The following is a 9,156-nucleotide window of genomic DNA, read 5'->3' on the forward strand; positions in this document are numbered from 1 at the left end:
ATCTCCTTCAGGTCTTTTAAAATCTATATCCAACTCGTTTCTGTCATTTTCACCAGTTAATCTTCTCTCGCTCGTCCTACCTAACCTTTCACTCTTCGTTTCTTCGCCCCGCAATATCAACGTTCCCTCGATGCTCCGTTTGCGAGGGAGAATAAAAGGTCTGCTATCGTGCCTCACCGCGTCCCGTTGTCTATATCACCATTGGAAAGAGGGTGGAACGACTTACATGTGCCAGCTTACTTGAGTGTGTGGAAGGCGGGGGAGGGAGGAGTTCTGTGTGTGTGTGTGTGTGTGTGTGTGTGTGTGTGTGTGATACCTATAGTGGAACATGACTGAGTGAAGCATAAAAGGGGAAAAAAATGTTGATAAAATAATGCTAGAAAGAAAACGAGAAAGATATGTGGATGACTGAAGAAAATTAAAAAGGAGAAAATGAGAATATGGAAATGATAAGCAAAAATTGCCAAAAAATGTACATGACGAATTAAAACAGAAAAAAAGGGGAATAAGGGAAGATAAAAAACAAAAATCACAAAACACAGGACACGGCTTTCAGTAAATCGAAGGCTGGGGAAAAAAAGACATTAAAAAACAGTAGGAAAATAACCGCATTGTGAGAAAAAAGGAGACATTAAAAGAAAAAAAGGAAAAGGAAAAAGAGAAAAAAAAGAAAAGTTGGGTAAAAAAAACTGAGATGAAGAAACGGAGTAAAAAAACTGAACACGAGCCAGATTTTTTGAGCGGATTCACGTTTTTACTCCATTCTTTTCTGGAGAGAGAGAGAGAGAGAGAGAGAGAGAGAGAGAGAGAGAGAGAGAGAGAGAGAGAGAGAGAGAGAGAGAGAGAGAGAGAGAGAGAGAGAGAGAGAGAGAGAGAGAGAAACTGAAATAAAAGAAACACACGAGACGGACACAAACACAAACACGCGCACAAACAAACCACCACTGAGCCGGACATTCGAGCTGGTACAAACACACACACACACACACACACACACACACACACACACACACACACACACACACACACACACACACACACACACATACACACACACACACTGACTAGAGGGGAGAATATCAAGACACTGCGCCTTCCGAAATTGAGCTTCCTTCCGACCCGACCACTCCCATCTGCATTTACAGGAAGAGTGATTAGCGAGTTTTTGTTTTTGCTTTCCTTGTTTATTGCCTTTAAGTTGTTTCCTTTTCCGTATAAACAAGAAGCATACAAACACATACAAGTAAACAAAACACCTCCCCTCCAGAAACTGATCTCTCTTTTGGCCGCTCATTACTTTTGTCTTTGTAGATACAGCGATCAGCGGGCTTTTTTTTTTTTTTTTTTACACCATTTTTTGATGCCCTTGAGCTGTTTCTTTAGCTATAAAAAAAAAAAAACATAGTGACCAATATAAACAAAAACACACAAACACAAACACACTATCCCCTCCACAAATATAGCCCCCCCCCCTCCCTCCCACCCCCTAAACACACTCAAACAAATAAACAAAGCCTCGCCGGACAGATGGAAGGAATAAGAGGCTCTGGGGGACATCGGCGGTAATCTATCAGACACCGATACACCGCGGGACATTTTTCATCGCCTGCCATCGAGCGGCGAGCCATAGCAAGGAGGAGACCGCTGGTGCGTGGCGACCGATACCGAGGCACTTTGCAGGAGGAGGAGGAGGAGGAGGAGGAGGAGGAAGTGGTTTGAGAATAAAGGAGAATAAATTATAATAGACGAGAAAGATAAGAAGGAAAAACGTTCTTATGGTTCCTTCTTCCGCTTCTTGTTGCTGCTTTTGGGAGGAAGAGGAGGAGGAAGAAGGGGACGGATGGTAACAGAAATTGGAAACCAGAAATATTTAGAAGAAGCGAAAAAAGAGCAAGAAACATGGACAAGAAGAAAAATGACAAGAAAAGGAAGAGAACAAGACAGAATAAGAACATGAACAAGAGAAGGAATAAACAAAAAAAGTAGAAGTGTTGTAAGCGCGTCAGGCAAAAATGGAAATCATGGAGGGAAAAGTATCGGAAAAAGGGAAGATTAAATGGGGGAGGTGGAGGAGAATGCAATAAAAGAGGAAAAGGAGGAATCAATGAGGTTAAAAAAGGCGCATGAAGAGGAGGAGGAGGAGGAGAACGATAAAAAGATAGAAGAGAAAGGGGATGAGAAGGAGCGTAAAGACGTAAGGAAAGAGATCAAAAGAGATACATGAAGCGTAAAATCACATTCACGAAAAAAATAAAATATAGAGAACGCTCACAAAAAAACATTAAAAAAGCAAATAGAAGAAAATGTATTAACACTAATGAGTTCGAGTTCATTCACTCTTTAAACAGACACTTACACAACCCTCCCTCCCCCCTTCATCCCTTTCCACACACACACACACTCACACAGCAGTAGGAGTTCCATTCGACCACCTCTTCGGATTCTTTACAGGAGCGGGCTTTTTTTTATTATTGTTTCCTTTGCGTGTGCCCTTGTGCTGTCTCCTTTGCTGTAAAAAAAGAAAAGAAAAGAAAAGAAAGAGGAAAGTGTAGGAAGAGGCGGCGGCGGCGGGAGGAAGTTATGTGGATCCTCAGTGCAAACTCCTTATACTCCACTCTACTCTTCTCTCCCCCACCTTTCCACATCCTTCAAGTCTTCCTACTCCCTCTCCTAAGACTCCTGCGCCTTCCTCTCACTCCTGCGACATCTTCTTTCTTATCTTTCTTCTATCCCTCCTTCTGTTCTTCCTTTATCATACTATCCCTTCTTTTATCCTCAAATCATTTTCCTCTTATCTTTCTTCTCTCCACCCTTCTATTTTTCCTTCACCATCTTCTTCCTTCCTTCCTTCTCAAAGCACTTCCATCTCTATCTCTCTATTCTTTCTTCACCTCTCTATTCCTTCCTTTATTCTCAAGCCTTATCCTTCTTACATCTTCCTTCTCTCCACCCTTCTTTTTTTCTCCATCCTCCTCCACCACCCTATTTCCTCCTTCATTCTTTATTCCTTCTTATATGTTTCTTCTCTCCACCCTTCTTCCTCCTTCATCTCCCTCCCCGCAGCCTCACTTCCCTCCATGCATCTCCAAGCACAGCCGCATCACGCACCGAACTTTCAATGGCGGTATAAGAAATGCATGAGGAATCCAACACTCGCCCTTTTCCAGTCCCCGTCTCCGGTTCGTCGCTGCCATGTGTCCAGTTCCTCGTGTCCCCCCTAGCATCCCTCACCCCTATCATGTCCTCACCCTGTCCTCTCTCTCTCTCTCTCTCTTTCCCATCTCTTTTCCAGTATCCCCCTACAGCCTCCCTCTTCCCACATCTATGTCCTCTCCCAGTTCTGTCTCTCCCCTCTCTCTCTCTCTCCCCGTGTCCCCGCAAGCATCCCTTTCCCCCAGCCGTGTCCTCACCCCGTTCTCCATCCCCTCTCTCTCCTCGTGTCCCCGCTAGTCTCCCTCTCCCCCCTCACCCCCCACCCGTGTCCTCGCCCGCCCTCTCTCTCCCTCTCTCTCTCCGGCAGTGTCAACAGTGTGTGGCTTGCACGAGTGAGTGGTCAGTCCACCTTTAGAATCTAGTTTATGCCGCGTCCTGCCTTGGCCTGCCCTGCCCAGCAACACGAGGAGGCTGCAGGCTGGAGGAGAGAGTCAGTCTTCCGTTCTCTCCTCTGTAGCTGTGAGGGAAGGAGTGAGTGAAGGATATGATTTGCGAGCGAGGCAATGTATTTTTTTTTTTTTTAAGCAAAGGAGATAGTTCAAGGGTGAGACTGAAATGTTAATAGGACAACTAAAAACTTCTCCCGCTGATAGATAAGAGCAGTAATGAGTCTTCTTTCCCTTCCTCTGTTGCTCTGAGTGAAGGAGTAAGTATAGGATGTGATTTGCGAACGAGGGAATGCTTTTTTTTTCAGCAAAGGAGATAGTTCAAGGGCAAAACGGAGATGATAAAAAGAAAACGCTTAACAGTTCTCCCGCAAACTGAGAGTAGGAGATTCCACAAAGGAGAGTTGGATACTGTTGAGTTAGATAACGATAGGGTAGATAGGGTAGAGATAGGATAGAGTTGGATTCTTGATAACATACTCGATAAACTAATAAATAACTGTACAGATCTTGACGGTTATTCAACATAGTAATATAAAGTCCACATTTACTCTGAAGATATGACGAGGAAACATGAAAAAGATATAAAAGTGGAAACAAAAGACAAGTATAGATGAATGAACCGCGCGTCTCTGTACCATCTGAATCTGTCTGTCGTGTAATAGGATCAGGGCCCGGCAGATCCAACGTATAAACACTCTTCGGGGCCGGAGGAGGGTCAAGAAGGGATTACAACTCCTTTGCACCCGACCCAAGGCTACTCGAACCCCTTCCGTCGGCTTGACGCGCGCGGGAGTTTATGAGATCAATTATTAGACTCTAAGACCGAGGGATGGAAGAGGATCGAGTGTGGGAGGGAGAGGTGTGTGTGTGTGTGTGTGTGTGTGTGTGTGTGTGTGTGTGTGTGTGTGTGTGTGTATCGTTATATATGTAAATGAGGTCACGATGAATTCCGGGAGATACGTACAGGCATAAAAATATGAGCACAAATCAAAAAGGCAAATAAAGATAAGAGTAAAATAAATAAAAGCGCATAAAACTCCTCACAAAATATAGGAGTGAGTGTTAGTTAACTGGGGCGCATCGGAACCTTAGACTTTCATAAACAAATTAATGACTGAATAATAAAATAAATACGCAATGAAGTTGAGTACATGAATTTAGGCTCCAATAAAGGAAATTTTAATGCGCTCTTTATTTCCAAGGCACAGGAGGAAAGGGAACCACACGGCACTGTTCACTGACCTACCCCTCTGTTTCCCTTTTTTGGGTTTTTATTTTTGGGGGAGGAGAAATTACTGACTTGACTGAATTAATGAGTGAATGAACAAACAAATGAGCGAGGACACTTTTTCTTTATACTCTAGATAATGAAATGTATAGGAAAGTAAATCACTGGGTTAGATGGGGTGTAACTAAATCAAATGCGGAGATATGATGGGGTGGAAACAAGGCCAAAGGGGAGAAAGTTTCATAGTTTTCTAATGGGTGTCAAGGGGGATACCAGTCTAATGGGGAGAGTGTTTCAAAATATCTTAATGGGTCTGATGAGGTGGTTATGGCTCTAAATGGGAGTTAGTTGCAGCATCTCTTAAATATATCAAATGATGTAATGGGTGTCAGAGTGATACATGGCGAGAGAGATGAAACGTAGCTGGGAAGGGTAAGAAATATGTCTGCTGGGGTGTACCTAAGTCTGGAGGGGATGAGTTAAGGCGGCTATCTACTGGGGGAGGAGGGAAGAAGAAGGGGGTAGAGAGAGGAGAGGGAAAGGGGGGTTGGGGTCTGGGCGGGTCTGGGCGAGATGTGGCGTAGCTGTCTAGGGTCTGACACATGGGTTCGAAGAGTGAGGGGGAGAGGGGAGATGTGGGGAAGATGGGAGGAGGGGATGATGTGAGCTGCAGGGGGTGAGGGGGCAGGAAGGGGGGGATGGTGGTGGAGGGAGGTGGTGGTGGGAGTTTTTGTGGGTGGATGGGGAAGGAAGGGGGTGATAAGTTGGGGAGGAGTGGGGGGCGGGGAAGGGGTGCGGTGAGTTATGGGAGGGTAAGGGTATGGAGGGACTGTGGGTTGTGAGAAGGGGAGGAAAGGATAGGGTGACGTGGGATGGGGTGGTGTGGGGCAAGGAAGGGGGTGATATGAGTTGTGGGAGCGGGGAAGGGAGAGGTAGACAGGAGTTTTGGGGGAATGGGGGTGAGGGAGGGACTACTGCGAGTTAGGGGGTGGGTTAGGTGGGAGCGTTGGAGGTTGGGGGGCGTCCAGGGCGGCTCCGGCGGGGACTAATGTACTAATTTCCTGCGTGTGGCGTAAAACATGATAGCGTTCCATCATTAGGAGATGCAGGGGGTCACAAAAACGGGACACACACACACGAACACACACACACACACACACACACACACACACACACACACACACACACACACACACACACACACACACACACACACACACACACACACACACACACACACACACACACACACACACACACACACACACACACACACACACACACACACACAAATAACGTACAACAGAACATAACTTTTAAGAGCATAAATGTATTAGTTTAAAAATAGAGGATTTGTAGTTTTAACCTGATCCAAAAAAAAAAGAATTGCTAGGTGAGTATAGTGAAGGAACACACACACACACACACACACACACACACACACACACACACACACACACACACACACCTGACTGGCTTCTAATATAATCCCGTAAACTTCACACAGACACACAACTTTTACTTTTATTTACCTGCCCAAACCCGACTACCTATTTTTTTACCTGTGTTCACCTGGGCGCACTTTAATTCCAATAGGTTTTCATTACGGCCGATAAAAACTACCTCGGGCCTGACACAACACGTTACAACACGTTACAGATTAATTCTCTCTTGCACGAACTTCGCACAAAGTAAAACGGCCGATAAAACTTAATCGCCTGTATAACTAGATAGTAAATTTATCCCGACCAAAGCGCAATTTCATTTTTTTGGTACTTAAGCAATACAATACACCATTACTCTAAATCGCCACACGCACACGCACACGCACACACACACAAACACACACACACATACACTATCAATACCACCTACAATAATGACACTGAGTAGAAAGAGAATAATAAATAAAAGACAGAAAGAACGAGGAAGTAAAAGAATGAGAGAGAGGGATAAGAAGGAAGGAAGGAAGGAAGGAAGGAAGGAAAGAAGGAAGGAAGGAAGGATGGAAGGAAGGAAGGAAGGAAGGAAGGATTGAAGGAAGGAAAGAAGGAAGGAAGGAAGGAAGGAAGGAAGGAAGGGAGAAAGGAAGGAAGGAAAGATGACTGTTGTTAAAAGGTGAAGTGAGGTTTATGGATTTAAAAGAAAGACAGAAAAAGAAAATAATGAAAACAATCCATATACAGTAAGAACAAACGAACAAATAACTAGACAGATAACCAGATGAGTAGATAGATAGAAGATATATAGACGGATAGACAGATACACATACACCGACAGATGTAGTTACGGATATAGACAAACCCGTAAATAGTCAGACAGAAATAATGTAAATAGATAGATAAATAGATAGACATAAAACAAAGTAGACACAGACAAAGGAGAGAGAAAGAAGAGAAGAAGGGTGGAGGGTAAGTAGGTAAGGGATAAGGTAAGCAGGGAAAAGGTAAGGTAGGTATGAAGGGAGTCAGGCAGGAAGGTAGGGAGGGAGGGAGGTAGGGATAGGTAAGGACAGGGAAGGAAGGGAGGTGGAAAGGGAAGGTAGAGAGGTGGGAAGGTAAGTAAATCGTGTGGAAAGCAAGCAAAGAGGGAGACGGCAAAGGTGAGTCTAAACGGCAGTCCACACATAAAGAGGGAAGCAGCGCGCCAAACGGTCCTCCGATACACCTGGGCGAGGGCGGAGCGGCGCCTGATGAAGCCCCCGCCAGCAGGTAACCGCGCTCAGGTAACACGGCTAACAGCAATATCGGAATCTAATAATTATAATCTCATGCTTTCTGCCCCCGGTGATATTTCGGTGAGTCTGGCCCCGTGGTGTGGGGGAGGGGGGATGGTTGGGGGATGATGGTGGTGGTGGTGGTGGAGTGCAAGGGAGGATATGAGAGAGAGAGAGAGAGAGAGAGAGAGAGAGAGAGAGAGAGAGAGAGAGAGAGAGAGAGAGAGAGAGAGAGAGAGAGAGAGAGAGAGAGAGAGAGAGAGAGAGAGAGAGAGAGAGAGAAACTTCCGTCATTTTAAAGAATGCGTGTAGTCTTGTGCGTGTGTGTGGGTGTGAGCGTGCGTGTGTGTGTGTGTGTGTGTGTGTGTGTGTGTGTGTGTGTGTGTGTGTGTGTGTGTGTGTGTGTGTGTGTGTGTGTGTGTGTGTGTCCTACCTTACATAACACCGCTGCCAGCCTCCGAGTCTTACCTGCAGAGAAAAGAACAAGTGATTAAAAACGGGACATAAGAACGGTAATGAGAACAGGTAGTAGTGTTAATAGTAGAAGTAGTAGTAGTAGTAGTAGTAGTAGTAGTAGTAGTAATAGCAGTAATAGTAGTAGTAAGATTGGGTTAGGTTAAGATAGAATGGGATCAGAATAGAATAGGACAGCACGCGATAGATTTTGGTTGAGTTAAGTTACGTTTGGTTTCATTAAAATAGAATATGACAAAATAGAATATAAATAATTGATATAGGTACAATAAGACATCATGTAATAGGTTAGGGTTAGACTGGGCTAAGTTTGAGTCATTAAAGATAAAAGAAAACATAACAAAATGGGCAGGGTAGGGCAGGATATATGAATTTACGAAAGTCAAAAATATGGTCAATTAACGAAAGAGATGTACATTACGTTAAAATAATAAATGAAAGAAGTGAAAACAAATTGAAATAAGAATAAATCCCATAAAATCGGTTACAAAAGCTCATACAATAAACGAAAAAGGATGGAAATTTAAAGAATACAGTACGTCAAAATAATAACTGAAAGAAGAAATAACAAGTAGAGGTAAGAAGGAGTCACATAAAATCGCTTCCAAAACCCCAACAACAAACGAAAAATGGGATTGAAACTTATAAACACAAAACCTTAAAAAAAAATTAAGGAAGGGAGCAAAAACACGCTAAGAAAAAAATAAATGGAAGAAGCGAAAACAAATTGAGGTACGAAGAAAAGTCTCATAAATCTACTTACAATGAGTCACAATCGGCTACAAAAACTCCTACAATAAACGAAAAAGGATTGACACTAAAAGACTAAACGTTAAGAAAATAAATGAAAAAAGGAAACAAAACGCTAAAAAAAATAACGAAAGAAGAGAGAACAAATTGAGGTAAAAAGAAGGAGTCGCATAAAGTCGCTTCCAAAACTCCTAACAATAAACGAAAAGGGATTGAAGGGCATAAGAGGGATTACGCAAGACTCTCTCCCTCCGTGAGTGTCACTGCGTTGTCTTTGAACACACACACACACACGAACACACGGAGACACAAAACACACTTACCCTCGCATCAAATATTCTCTCTCTCCCTCTCCCTCTCCCTCTCCCTCTCTCTCTCTCTCTCTC

The sequence above is a fragment of the Eriocheir sinensis genome, chromosome 18 (genome assembly GCF_024679095.1).
Source record: "Eriocheir sinensis breed Jianghai 21 chromosome 18, ASM2467909v1, whole genome shotgun sequence".
Classification (NCBI taxonomy): domain Eukaryota; kingdom Metazoa; phylum Arthropoda; class Malacostraca; order Decapoda; family Varunidae; genus Eriocheir; species Eriocheir sinensis.